Source organism: Strongylocentrotus purpuratus, unplaced genomic scaffold (assembly GCF_000002235.5).
Source record: "Strongylocentrotus purpuratus isolate Spur 01 unplaced genomic scaffold, Spur_5.0 spur5_scaffold_4, whole genome shotgun sequence".
NCBI lineage: Eukaryota > Metazoa > Echinodermata > Echinoidea > Camarodonta > Strongylocentrotidae > Strongylocentrotus > Strongylocentrotus purpuratus.
In genome coordinates this window covers 1,143,668-1,158,008 of record NW_022145610.1, presented here as the reverse complement: position 1 = coordinate 1,158,008, position 14,341 = coordinate 1,143,668, and the positions used below count along the sequence as shown (strand labels likewise).

The 14,341-nt window shown below is 40.8% G+C and overlaps 1 protein-coding gene across 2 annotated transcripts in view; it reads left to right on the top strand.

Moving 5' to 3' along the window:
* The first annotated feature begins 2,711 nt into the window (after nt 1-2,711).
* The window catches only part of LOC580822 (spectrin alpha chain, non-erythrocytic 1), a 77,690-nt gene continuing 66,060 nt past the window's right edge, over nt 2,712-14,341 (top strand). Inside the window, exon 1 of one of the 2 annotated variants that reach the window (XM_030997729.1) lies at nt 2,712-2,823. The gene's annotated coding sequence lies outside the window, so the exon portion shown is untranslated. Of the gene's footprint in view, nt 2,824-12,566; nt 12,587-14,341 lie in introns of those variants that run through there. The other variant, XM_030997730.1, reaches the window with a different exon arrangement.

Genomic DNA, 14,341 nt, shown 5'->3' with positions numbered 1-14,341 from the left:
ATTGGTCCTTTGAAGTCCTATGTACCTTATAATTATGTTTAAATGCGATTGCTCTTGAGTGTTTTTTTTTCCTTCTTTTCATATGTAATTAAAGTGTCAATTTATACAGTTTTATTGTACAAAGTATATATACATATAAATATATTGTGAACCATTTATATGCCTGCCTTTTTTACTGTATGAAATCCAACTCATGGTTGCAATAAATGAATGATTTAATATAAAATCTCAAAGCGAAAATATACAATTTTTTAGACATTGGTATATACCCCTACATTGTGATTACAATTATCAGGGATGATTTCAATATTTGTTTCACTTTATACACTATACAAGATAGTCATGCTTTGCAGTTGGGTTTGATTGTCTAAAAATTTGTTTGCGAGTGAGCGAAGTGAGCAAGGAAATTTTGTAAGATGTGTGAGGTCGCAGTGCGAAAAATTACATCTTATAAAGAGAAAAAAATCACAATCCTAATTGGGTTATAAGCACATTCTCATAACGGAAGACCTTTGATAAGTATAAGTATATCATCTATAGATGCGTGCGAGCATAGCGAGCGAGCTTTGGGGGAAATTGCTCTTAGTCGCTTGAAATTAGCTAGGGCGCGATTGATGATGAAAGGTAAAGGGGACACTTATCAGGAAAGAAAAGGAGCATGTGCCAAAGTACAAAGAGAATTTATCAGAGGTGAAAATGGAGCACTTCTTACACCCACGAAAAAGAGGTACTCGACAGGGATGAAAAAAGTCAGTCATGAGAATAGGAAATGGGCATTTGTCGACGGTAGGGGCCCCATCAGATTTTGGTAGGGGCATAGTATTATTATGTATTTGTTAAAAGGGAAATAACAGAGGTGAAAAGAGGCACTTATCGCATCTGAAAAGGAGCAATGCCCTGATATGAAAAGGGGCACCTATGTGAATGGAAAAGGGGCACTTGTAATAAAGGAAAATGTGCATTAGTTAAAAGAAAATGGGCACCGATCAGATTTTAAAGGGGCATTTATCGGAGGTGAAGGGGGCACTTATGAGAAGGGGCACTTATGGGAAGGGGAAGGAGCTCTCTTTTTAATGGGGCACTTATCATTAGGAAAAGGGGCACTTTTCAGAAAGGAAAAAGGGCACATGTGAAAATATAAGGTGCGCTTTTCCGAGTTAAAATGGGGGAAGTTATTAAAAGGGGAAGGGGCACTTGTCAAAGTAAAAAGAGACACGTACCTCTCAGCTTTAAATAGGACAATTATCAGAGGTGAAGGGGACACTTATCAAAAGTGAAAAGAGGCACTCAGCGTACCTGACTTGGTGCACTTACTGGAGATTAAAAAGGGCACTTATGAGAATGGAACATGGACACTTATTGCAAAGAAAATGGGAACTTGTCGAAGGAAAAGGGGTACGTGTACAAATAAAAGGGGCACTTATCAGTGTTGAAAAGGGGAAGGGGTATTTTTACAAATTAATAGGGGCACTATTTCTATGTAAAAAGGGGCACTTCTCGGGTGCTTGAAAAAATGGGGGCACTGTGCCCCCTTGCCCCCCCCCCCCGGAGGGCCGCCTCTGTACACTATAACATTGAAATTTGTTATCCAATGTACACAAAATTGAGAATGATCCTATTTGTTTGGACTGAAATCAACAAAGTTTGAATTTGAATTTGTAGCTGCATGTGATGAAGAGTATGGGCCGCGAAAAGTTGATGGGGTGGGTCCCGGGGGAGGTAACAAAAATCCTAGTCCATAGTTAGGTTTATCTAAAAAATATATTCCAGTTAATCATATTCATTTCTGAAGGTTGAGTTATAAGCAAGGAGATGGGAGGGATTTTTAAAGGGTCACTAAATTACAAATTCATGTTGACTTTTGTTGATCTGTAATAATCATATCTTTTAACTTTTTGATGTACATTTATGTCATATATTTTGTATTATTTTTTCTATTAACTTTGTTCTACCTGCTAAGCTCCACCCCTAAAATAAACCCTCCAAAAGCAAATGACTTTTGTGACATCATCATGCCAGTCATTCATCAGTCAGCTAGATGAACAAAATGTCCTACTCTCCCTTAACTTTGCCACAATAAATTGATTTTCCTGCAAAAATTCATGGATCACCATTGGTCCCCCCGACGCGCCCCCCCCCCGACGCCAAGGTCAATACAATATACAACTCCTGATCTGCAAAATTCAAATTCAAATTCAAACTTTATTGATTTAAATCCAGACAGCTAGATAGGATCATTCTCATTTTTTGTATACATTGGATAACAATGATTGCTTATAGGCGAATTTATTGTTGGATGAATTTTGCACGGGTTGATTTTGTTTTACTTCACAGCGGTTTGTTTTGCCCTGAGAACGGGGCCAGTTCCGGGTCACACAGCTGGCTATTACACTTGATGGTTTCAATGATAAACCCACTCCTTTTAAACGTACGTTTGTCTGCATGAAATAACAATTTATTCAACAACAAACAGTTCGCAAGGTCAATTAAAATATTGTTTATTTAACTTTTTTTAATTTTAATTTTGTTAATTAGGCATAAGGCTCTTATGATTTTTAACAGATCTATTGCTGTTTAGTGATGCGTAAGCCAGAGGGAGTAATGCCATATTATGTAGCTTCCAATTAGAGTAGCTCGAGACCTCCCCAAAGCTAGCGAACCGTGCGTTCGATCGATCGAGAGTACAAGATAGCGTCGCGGCAAAGAAATTCGCAGACAAGACGAGTCTTTTCTTATCATATCAGATTGGGTTCCCGACCCGTGAACAGAAGTGCTTGAAGTCGAGGAGAGACATAAAGTTGGCTGATTTTGCATTTGGGACAGGTATGAATTTTGAAATGTTAACTGGGGTTTTAATTTGAGTGAGTCTGTCCTTCGACATCGCATCGAATGCAAACTACATTTGTCAATTGTAGATAATGGATTCTAAGTACCGTTCGAGACATTTTTTTATTTGCATAGGCTAGACTACAACGGTGAATTAATGAGTGAGTGAGCTGAGGATGTGATAGTGTGTCAGTGTGCGATTTTAAATTAGATCCAAATGCGGTGATGAATGATCAATGATGATGTTTTGCAATATTAGACTGTTAGTGTTAGAATTTTGAATGTAAGATTGGTCATCTAGCATTCTTGCCTTTTGACTTTGTAAAAAATGTGTATTCTGTTCCAAAAAGGTAGAACTAGAAGCAAGTTTTCGCAGCCGGCGACAACGCTAATCTTAGCTTGGGGGGGGGGGGGGGGGGGGGGGGGGGGGATCGCACTCAGAGCGAAAATTTCTGCGTAGCGTCAAAACTGTATGTCTATAATGACTGTATTCAGCCGAATTAGCCTAGGGAGTTGAGGTAGTACGGGTGGCGTGATCAGCCAATCAGAGCGCTTGTTTACTTTTACATGTGCAAATGGGCGGTAGATCTACAACTTTTCTGACGTCACGCAAGCGCAGAAACTCCCGCGTATTCCGAGTTGCGAAACTGCAAATAGAACACACGGGGGCCAGAGTACGGAGACATGCAGTCACATGCAGCTCATTTAAATACCCCGTAGTCAGCACTTGCGTCGCCGTGCGAAAACTCGCTAATAGTAATGTCATGTCAGAGAGCTACAAAGGATTCTGAATGAACTCATTTCGGGTTTTAAACTAAAGCCGAATAAATGCTACTAATTAAATTAAACTGTGGTACATTGTCGTTTTAATTTCAATATTATTTTCATTTTGTAGTCTTTTTTATCGATCAATGTCGAATGCACCTCTTTAGAAACCTTTTCAAAAAACCTGTCTTGCACTTTTTACAGGGATTAAAAAAGCACTTTTTGTTGTGATTCAATTCTGGGCAATATTGTAGTGACGGAGCGGAATATAACTTACTGGGCCTAAATCTTAACTATAATTACATGAACGACTAGACCTATAATAAGGATTTATCCTACCATAGGCTGTATACTATACTGCTTGAAGTCTGTCTCAAGAAGCGCTTGAAGTGTTGCTCGTTGAGTGGAGCTCCACCGTCGCTAGTAGACCGAAGAGACAGAAGAGACGGGCAATCAACAGTGTTTGTCGCGTGCAGTCTCAGGTTCAATCTAACGTTCCCAGTGATAAGCACGCCCGCGGAAACTACCGCGGGTGTCGCCTAATGCGGGACTTACGCGCATAAGCCGCCAGAGCCGTAGTGGCTCAGGCTGAATAACTACATTATTCCCCACTTAATGAGTTTAAAGCCTACTTCTAACTTAAACTAAACTAAAACTAACTTAAAACTACTCCCGTACCGCAGTGCGGGGTCACGCCGTTCCCGCTGGTGGATGGGTCAAGGACCCTCCTTGCCAGCACCGGTGAAGTCTTGGCCTTTCCAGAGGGCGGGCGCCTTTGTCATACCTTAATATATACTGTATTCCGAAATTTGGTACGGGGAATGTTATGTAAAAAAACATGTGTATAGAGACCGAACAATCTCAGATGTAAAAATAGAGCATAGTAAAATGCACTGTATAATGTAAAATGCACTGTATTCCACAATTTGGTATATTTAAGTACTAAATAGGATTCAAGTCCCGGAAATGTCCCAGGGATCAAGAACAGAAAGAAACAGAAATATACCAGTTAACCCTTACCGTGCCGGTGTCACGTGTAAATGACAAAGAATAGCAGTCCTGGCACGGGCGTAAGGGATTAACGGGGGCATTACAGGCATAGAGAAACAGAAATATACCAGTTAACCCTTACCGTGCCGGTTATACATATTACATAATGACAAATTGCAAAACGTCCCGGCACAGGCATAAGGGATTAACCGGGGCATTACATTAAATTCCCAAGGTGACCGAGCATGAAAGTGTGAGTGATCAACATAAACGATGAATGGCAATAAGTGTGCAGAAAAGGGGAAGAGCCCAATGGCTCCCCATTCCCCAAGTGCAGTTTGGATGGTACAATGTCCAGAAACTGGGCAATCCCACATGAGAGCCAAACGGCTCCCTACAGGCAGTCCAAACGGTGCATATAAGAAGTATTAGAATGATAAGAGCAGATCACTGAAATCAGATGGAAAATGATATAGAAGGTGAAAACACTTCAACAAAATAAGATTACATTTTCTGGGCCACTCGGCACCCGGGGGCACAATAGCCACTACCGGCAAGTTCCTGATATCATTCAGGGCACCCAGGCCCACAACACCATCAAGCAAATCCAAAAGGCTCTTGTTGATCCAGAGGAATTACTCCAGAGGAATTACTCCCCCAAAACAAAAGCCGGCCGTTTTATGGCCTCGAACACACATGGGTGCTCTGTCTCCCTGTGGAAAGAATGCTTCCTAGTCAGCTCTTAAAGCGGAGCAGCTAATTCAGCATAGATAACTCTGCTAACCGAAGCAGAAACTTTTCAGTTTTATTAAATTGTTATCCATTCAGTTTAAAAACATCAACACTTAAAGTTCAGGAACTCAGAATGGACGATTTACAATGAAATTAAACAGTGTAAACAAAAGTGAACTAAAATATATATATTTAAGACAAACATGTTATTTCCCAGGAACAGGAACCGGCACCATGTCCTCGCGGACGAGCCGTTGTGAATGGCTTTGATAATGAACCATAATATATATACTTAACATGTTATTTCCCCCGATCAAACACGATCCGAGGAATCCAAAATGGGAGCCTGCGGGTGGGCTGGACAAGGGAAAGGTCCTTACTCTGGAGCCCTGGACTCCCAACAACCTTACATCCTACCCGCTTCCCACTAGAAGGAGGCACCACGGCCGTCCTAGCGACTACCTGGACAAAGGGACCGACCGAAGAGTCAGGCGGGTCACTAACATTATTTACCTTGACAAAGGGACCGACCGAAGAGTCAGGCGGGTCACTAACATTAACCACCTTGTCCAAGGGACCGACCGAAGAGTCAGGTGGGTCACTAACTACATTAACTACCCCAGTATTTACCGATTGTAGGCCTCTCGATTTCCAGATCGGAGATCGGCCTCGCTCTCCGACCCCTCCAGGTTTTCCGGAACACCAGTAGCTACGGGAGATAGAGGGCGGGCATTGGAAAGCATAGAAAACTCCAAAGACTTAACAGTCTTCAGTATTTCTTCTAGCATACAATCGGTATTGTACGCATGCGTCTTAAGACTGGCGACTTCCTCTTTTAAATAGCCAATGTCATTCCTGGCCTGAACTTCAAAAGGCGTTGTGACCTTCCCCCGGTCCTCCACAGGAGCCGGACGGGGAACATCTTGACCTTCGGAAACTGTTGGGGAACGATTTAGGGGATGGGGTTGCCTATGATGATAAATTACCGTATCATACCTGTCCACCTCCTGATCGTACATGCAAGTCTGCTGCACCTGCTGCCGAGAAGCCGAATACGTACGGCGAGCCTCGCCCCCATAAACAACACGTTGGGTATGTTGCGCCCACCTGATGGCTTCCAGGGCCTCCTCGACGGACTTCGGGCGCGTATTGAGAGCTGTTAAACCCGCCGCCTTATCCGTACAACCCTGGCATAACTGCAATACCATTTGAGTGCTGTCACCCCGTTGGTCCCACCCAAAAGCTTCAAAGGACAAAGCTTGGAGCCGATCGGACCACCCAAGAAGAGACTCCTCCGGGAGTTGGCGAGCCGTTCGAAATTCGGCTATGGCCTCCTCCGGAAATCGGGTAGCCCCAAACCGACGCCCCATCGCTGTTAACATATGGTAATAAGAATTAGTGCCCATATCCCTAAGGTTCGAAAAACAATCTGAGGCCGACCCCTCCAAACACCAGCCCAGTGCGTCCAAACACTCGCTTGGGCTCCACTGACACGATACAGCATAACTGGTGAACTTCCTGAGAAAGGAATGCCAACTTGTTCGCCCATCGTAATTAAGTGACCTCGGCAGACGGGGGGGCCAATCCCGGCGCCCCTGCGACCGATACTCTCCCTGACCCCCTGGTGAGGATTCCCTGGGAGGATACTGAATGTCAGGTTGGGATTCCCCAGAAGGGGGATAAACATAATCCCTACGTGGGGGTTCCCTGGAAAGCGGACCACAATTACTAGAAGGGGATTCTCTAGATGGGGGATAATAATAATCCCTACGTGGGGGTTCCCTGGAAGATGGACCATGATTAGTAGGAGGGAAATCCCTAGACGAGGGATAATCCCTAGACGAGGGATAATCCCTACGTGGGGGTTCCCTGGAGGGTACACTGCTATCGTCCCTAAGCCGATAGTCGGCGGAGGGCCCGGCTGGGGAGGGCGCAGACCCGGATATAGGCCCAGCTGGGCCTTCACCCGAAAATGGGGGGTACACTGTATGCCCATAAGGAACGGGACCCGGACTCTGGACAGACTGGGTTTGTGCAGTCAAGGTTTGCCCAGTCCCCTCCCCCACCCCCTGTGCCTGCTCAGCCTGATCCACCCGATAAGGCTCAAAATCAAATAAATGTACCAGCTCCTTGGCTTCATGGAGACGGGGACACTGCAAAAATAACTCCTCAGTTAAACTCCCACATTGCTCCCTCCAACTAAAAATCTTGTGGGACTTACAGGCCTTAAATTTCGTCATTTTTAGGGCAAGGCCAGTTTGGCCTTGAGTACCTCATATTTTTAAGGGCACCAAGGCCAAAATATTTTTACAAAAAGGGCATCGAGGCCAAAATATTTTACAAAAAGGGCATCGAGTATGAGGCCAAAAAAATTGATTCTATTTTTGTTAGATGTCATGTGTATTTTATGAAACTTGTGCGGGATCAATTCCCCATGACTTTTAGCACCAGCTTCTTCACAGAATGTATAGAGGTCTACAGTACATACAAACAAGGCGACGGCCCGCAAGCCTTAGATTTAGCAGCCAGGAGCAAGGGGCAATTTTTTTTTTTAAGTTGCCCTTTGCCACGGGAATTTACCAGAGCAAGGGGCAATTTTCCAAAAAGAGATAGGCCCCCTTATCTAATCATAAGTTCAAAGAGAGTCTACAAATGTTAATTTCATAATGTGAATAGATCGAACGATCAATTTAATAACTTTTTAATCTTAACAATATGAACAGGAAAGATTGATTAAGAACATCAAACTTGCACATTGAACAGTATTTTAAAGTAACTAAAAATATTGATGAACAAATGAATAAATAAATTGTCAATTTCACAAACACGAAAGTCAGAAGGACTTGGCAAGTTTACCGGGCCGGGTATCCCAAATCAAAATCGCACCTCACACACAAACCTTCCGCCACTCTCTCGGTAGTAGGAGCAAATTTGAAGAAATTATCTTTTTAACTGTTGTATAGAAAGGTCTAGATAGGCCTAACTAATGAAATAAGATGTAAAAATGTCCTTATAGACATTCGACAGCTGAAAGTGACACGCTCAGCTCAGTTGCGTAACGTGCATTCACGAAACCAAAATCGTTCCTCGCACACACACTCTCGCCACTTTTGGTGGGAAGCTGTCGGGCTGGAAGTTTGCCAGCGAAACCGATGCACCCTCGGAGATTCGCAGCGCGTAATTTTACCGGGACTCGAAACGTTCGTCTTGGGAAGCTGGCGGGGTAGCTTTTTGAAGCGAGGTCGGCTGGTGGCAAAATGAGAGTAACTACGATCGAGAACATCGTAGGTGTTCTTAACTTATTAATAAGATAATTCTAAATTCTATTTGAGATAAAATAATAAACTAGACCTACAAACAAACCTCGACAGATCTCTAATGACTATTTGAATGCTTGTTTATTTCTCCATTTGACGATTTGTTTTCTTGATCCTGGCCTTCGATTTGTACGTACGTACGTACGTGCGTGCGTCAACAGCATGCACCATATGCATATCATGCGATCGCGTGATTGTACGTGCGCTAGCGCATTGCCTATATAATAACAAAGGGCGCATTTTCACGGCACTTGCGCCTTATTAAAGCACTAAATACGAAGCTAGAAGAGAGCTCGTGGGCGGCAGACTATTCGTGATTCGTGTATTTTTACTGTTCTAATAATTTATGGGCGCATTTTCACGGAAAACACTTGCGCCTTGCCGTCTAGTTTTAGATGATTATGGGCGCAATTGGTGGTTTTATGTGCGCAAATTTTAAAAAAAAGGGCACGTCCAGTTGGAAAAAAAGGCACGTCGGCCAGTTTGAAAAAAAGGGCACGGCCTTTTTGGCCGTGAATTTATCTTTTTTTGGGAGGGCACCGCGGCCAGTCACAGGGGCATCGACGGCCTGGCCGTCGATGGCCGTCGATTAATTTAAGGCCTGGACTTAGTTCTATCCACAACGGCCAGTAAAGCCTCCTCAGTCCCATAATTCACTTTAACCCTCTCCGAGGTCATAACCGGCTTCAAATCAGCAACGATTATATAACCAAATGATAAAATTAAATACACATACAATCTTTCCTTCTTGCTTACTTACTAATACCCTACTTAGTTTCCTAATAGCTTACTAAGTGCCTGACAGGTAAATACTGAAACCCTAAACCTCACCGAAAAACACCGCGGAATTATCTCCACGGTGAACAGCTTCAGCGAGCGGGCCAAAACTAAACCCTACTAAGTAACACTAAAGGACTACTCTTAAACCGGCAATATACCTCACCGAAAAACACCGCGGAACTATCTCCACGGTATAACGCTCGGCGAGATGGCCGTACAATATTAGTAATGATGAAATGAAGATGAAATTAAATACCACCCACGATTTAACCCAAAATCCACAGATATCCAAAACAAGACTGACAGTCAAAAATCCCACTTAGGTACCTACCCAATCCTTCCTTCTTGCTTACTTACTAACGTACGTAGTTCCTTCAAGGAAAATACTTCTTGCTTAGACTACTTAGTTTCTTAAAGGAAAATACTTGCTTACTTACTTAGTTTCTTACTTAGTTTCTTACAGGAAAGACCTATTGCCTACTTAAAAAGTAAGAACTTACTTAGTTTCTTTCCAAAATCTTACTTAGTTTCTTTCATAATCTTACTTAGTTTCGTACTAAAAAATTCCTACTTAAACAACCCTATACCCATAGTATACCTCACCGAAAAAACACCGCGGAATTATCTCCACGGTAATAATACTTCGGCGAGAGGGTTGAAACTAATTTAATTATACTCCTACTCACTAATTCTACTTCTTCTTAAACAACCCTATACCCATAGTATACCTCACCGAAAAAACACCGTGGAATTATCTCCACGGTAATAATACTTCGGCAAGAGGGTTGAAACTAGTCTAAATAGAGCCTACCCCTACTTACTAAGTTCTACTTAACCGACCCTATACCTCACCGAAAAAGAACACCGTGGAACTATCTCCACAGTATAAAACTCTGGCGAGAGGATCAAAACTACGAGCACGACAAAAAACGGCTGTACAACTAGTCTAGTGAGTAGAAAAAAAAAACGAGCAAATTTAAGTACAAAAACTGACCGAAACCGATGTCAAAATCGAAATACGACCGTAAAAATACCAACGAGTCCCTAAAAAACTATCCTACAACCCTAAGTAGACAAGAAATGAAAAAATATGAGCTTATAAGGCCCTACGAAAAAAGTGCCAAAAATAAAAAATCCCTTCAACACACGAGTCAACGTATCCAAGATGGCGGCTCGGACATGTGTGCGACCACAAAAAATTATCCCCAAAACACCGAAATGAGTACCCAAAAATCGGAATACAGCACTGAAAATACTCTACGAGTCCCTAAAATACTAATCTACAGCACTAATCAACTACCAATAGGGAATAAACAAGCGTACAAGGCCCTACGAATGAAATTACGAAAATAGAAAATCCCTTCAACACACGAGTGAACGCCGACAAGATGGCGGCTCAAAAACGTGCGCGATAAAAAAAAACTAGCCCGAACAGGTCCGGAAAAAAAAAATTAGCGATTACGCCATTGTAGTGACGGAGCGGAATATAACTTACTGGGCCTAAATCTTAACTATAATTACATGAACAACTATAATAAGGATTTATCCTACCATAGGCTGTATACTATACTGCTTGAAGTCTGTCTCAAGAAGCGCTTGAAGTGTTGCTCGTTGAGTGGAGCTCCACCGTCGCTAGTAGTAGTAGACCGAAGAGACAGAAGAGACGGGCAATCAACAGTGTTTGTAGACCAAAAGTGAGTAAGGTAAGGGTTAATGTCTGCATATGGGGAAGGTTGACAAATGTCATTTCTATTAAAATCGTTTCTACAGCCCTTTTCCTTGCAGTAAAAGAACACTTCACGTGAGCCATTTTTTACAATTTTATATAATCAACTTCAAAAGGACCAGCTGACATGAGCCACAATCTGTGAAGTACAACACAATGTAGGTCTTCAAAGTTGATGTTTGTGAAAAATATTTTTTTATTTTGAGATTGCTTTTGGAAAGATTGAAATACCGGTATATCACTAGCTACATACTGTACATGTTAATATAATGTATGAGTAAAAAAGCGTGAAGTCATGCAAAACAAAGTATTAGAATTCAACTGGTTTTTGGTGATTATATAATGTGATTGAACGTTATTCCTGCCAGTACAATATGTGGAATTATTTTCTTGCTTTCATTGTATCTGTTAGCACATCATGTACTAAACAGAACACTTTATTTTAATGTTAGAAATTTCAAATGAATATGCCAATATGGATTCATTATAGTAAAATTATTATTTCTATTGTATAGTATATGTTGTACATGTATGTAATATGGGCAATGAGTATGTGTCTAAAAGCCTATAGATTAGATACTAAGTGTGTGAAGAATATTGAAAACTTAACCTAAATTTCAGTTTGTTAGTAAGAAAAGTGTCACACTTACTTCCCTCCCATTTGCCCTGTACTAAAGACTTCCCCAAAATAATATTTTTTTTCCCTTTAAATTTTGTTAAGATCAATTATAGCACAGCTACTCTATTACTTTACTGCGCTGTGATGAAAAACAAGACTACTAACAGTGCTACTTTACAGACACACAATAGCAAAACAAAAACTATTCCAAATCTCCTGAAAACAAGTGCATCTTCAACAAAACTTTGAAGACAGCAACAGATGAGGCATTATGTCTAGTGGTAGGTTATTCCAAGGAGAGGCACAACTGAAAGCATAATCTCCAAGAGTTACTTTTGTTACTTTTGTTACTTTTGACTGAATATCAGGGGGTACTTCCCCTTTAAGTGTTGTGTACATGCACATGTACATTGTCTGATGAAGATGAAAGCATTGTACCAGGGAGAAGAAACTGTTAATTGGAAATGAGCCACTTCCTTCTGAGCTTTAGAACCAAAGTGTGGCAAGACAAAGAATTAGAGGTGAAGGTGGAATCAGAGGACAAAGGAGATTAAATGATTCTAAACCCCTCATTCTAGAAGACTCTGGTGGCTGTGAACATTTGGTATCCTTTGAACCGATCTATTTTCCCGCTTCATAACAGAGCTTTGTAAAGTTCTCACTAACTGGATTTTCCTGTCTGACTCTGAGTCTCCCATCCTTCCCTGAACATTAAGTACATTTACATGTTACCTGAGGATCACCATATTAGATTCAGTCAGGATACAGTCAGACCATTGATGGAGATACATGTACATGTACATGCTGTTGGACTAAATCAAATAAAAGCCAGTTAGTTTGCTGCAGAAACTCTAAATGTTGTCCAATTTGTTGAGAAAGACCAACTCCTTATACAGTACAACAATTCTGTGTAGGTAGGCCTTTTCTTTGAGAGACCATTTGTAATTTTTGTTTGTAAAAAAAAAAGAAGAAAGGGAGTTGCAGAGAGGGTACATGTAAATTGTGTAACGTGAGGGTAGGTGTCCATGTACTGTAGGTCTGGATGGATCCGATGGATTCAAACAACTGACATACTTTTAACCGCTTACCAACTGTGATTGGATTTTAATTATGCTGAGTCAAAGACTCACTTGGCAGAAATTTGAGGTCAGCAGCGAATGATACATAAGTACATGTAGGAGTTCAGTGTCAGGTCACACAGCTTAAAGCAAGGCATGTGGTTACTGTCCCAAGAAGTAAAGGCTACATTATTGATTTAATGGTCAAACCTTGGTGTAGTATGATTTTATTATGGTACAAGAAAAATAAGTACAACATTGTGTTATGCATTGCATACACTATATCCTAAAAAAGCTCACCTTTTTACATTCATACGAGTCTGGTAAGGTATCTGGCTTGGCTATCTATGTTAAAGGGAAATCTTACCTTGATCGCAAACTACTAAGGAGAACAATCAGAGAAGTAGATTGGTAAAAGTTTTGATGAAATCGGACAGAAAATAAGAACGTTAGGAATTTCTGAATGTTGTACCGTAAGCGCTATATGTATCAGCTCTTCAAATTGACTGAATCATTACTATCTTTCATTATTATGCGATAGTAGTAGTCAACTTTCTCATTTGTTCCAAAATACAAAATGACTAAAATGTCAGTTTTTAAAGAATGTATGATATTGAATAGTGCCCAAAGGAAGAAAGTACTTACGAGAAAAACATAAATTAATGATAATTTTGTACACAACAATTGGGAGAGCTATCCGCGACTATGTCACAATCCAGTGAACAAACTGTCAGTTTGAGATCCGTATAGATTTAGTCATCTCATATTTTTTAACATTCATTACTTGCTTATTATTGTTCCGATTTCTTTCAAACTTTCGCCATTCTGTTTTTCTTATTTTTCTGCTTTTTCTGCTTTCAAACAAATGAACTTATTACAAGGTTTGGATGACTCTTTAAGTAAATGTCAAGAAATCAAGTGAATATTTACATTTCAATGTAGTTAAGTTTAACTTGAGGAAAAATATAATGTAATTTCAACTTCCAGACAGAAACGCCATTAAAGATAAACTCCAGTACTGGTAAAAAAAAAAAAAAAAATTCTCACAGAATCAAACGAAACTTACACTGAATGTTCAAGATTACAAATAAATGACATGTGCCAAACAATTTTGGAAGAAAATGTATACTGGCTGAGTAATGAGCATAGAAAGACAAGGAAATCAAGGTAGTACTAGCCCCGACACCATGTGTGTTGTCCCATATATAGCTTTCTATGTGAGTGCTTGTTACTTTACCAAGACTCGGTCAAATTTATTATGATTTTGATGACTCCAGAACCTTGCAGTGCACACCAATACTTACATGCTACATGATCAACTGTTTCTGATCCTTTCCACACCTTTTCTTTCATAATGCAATCGCATTACCAGTACTAAAGTTTATCTTTAACTACATTTTCAGAAGGCACCATTATAAAAACTTATTCCCTTTAATTCTCACCTCACGTTCATCTTCCTCTATGTGTTGAGTCTCATAAATAAATATTAATAAGTCAGAATGAATCAGGAGAGCTTGGGTATTTGTTT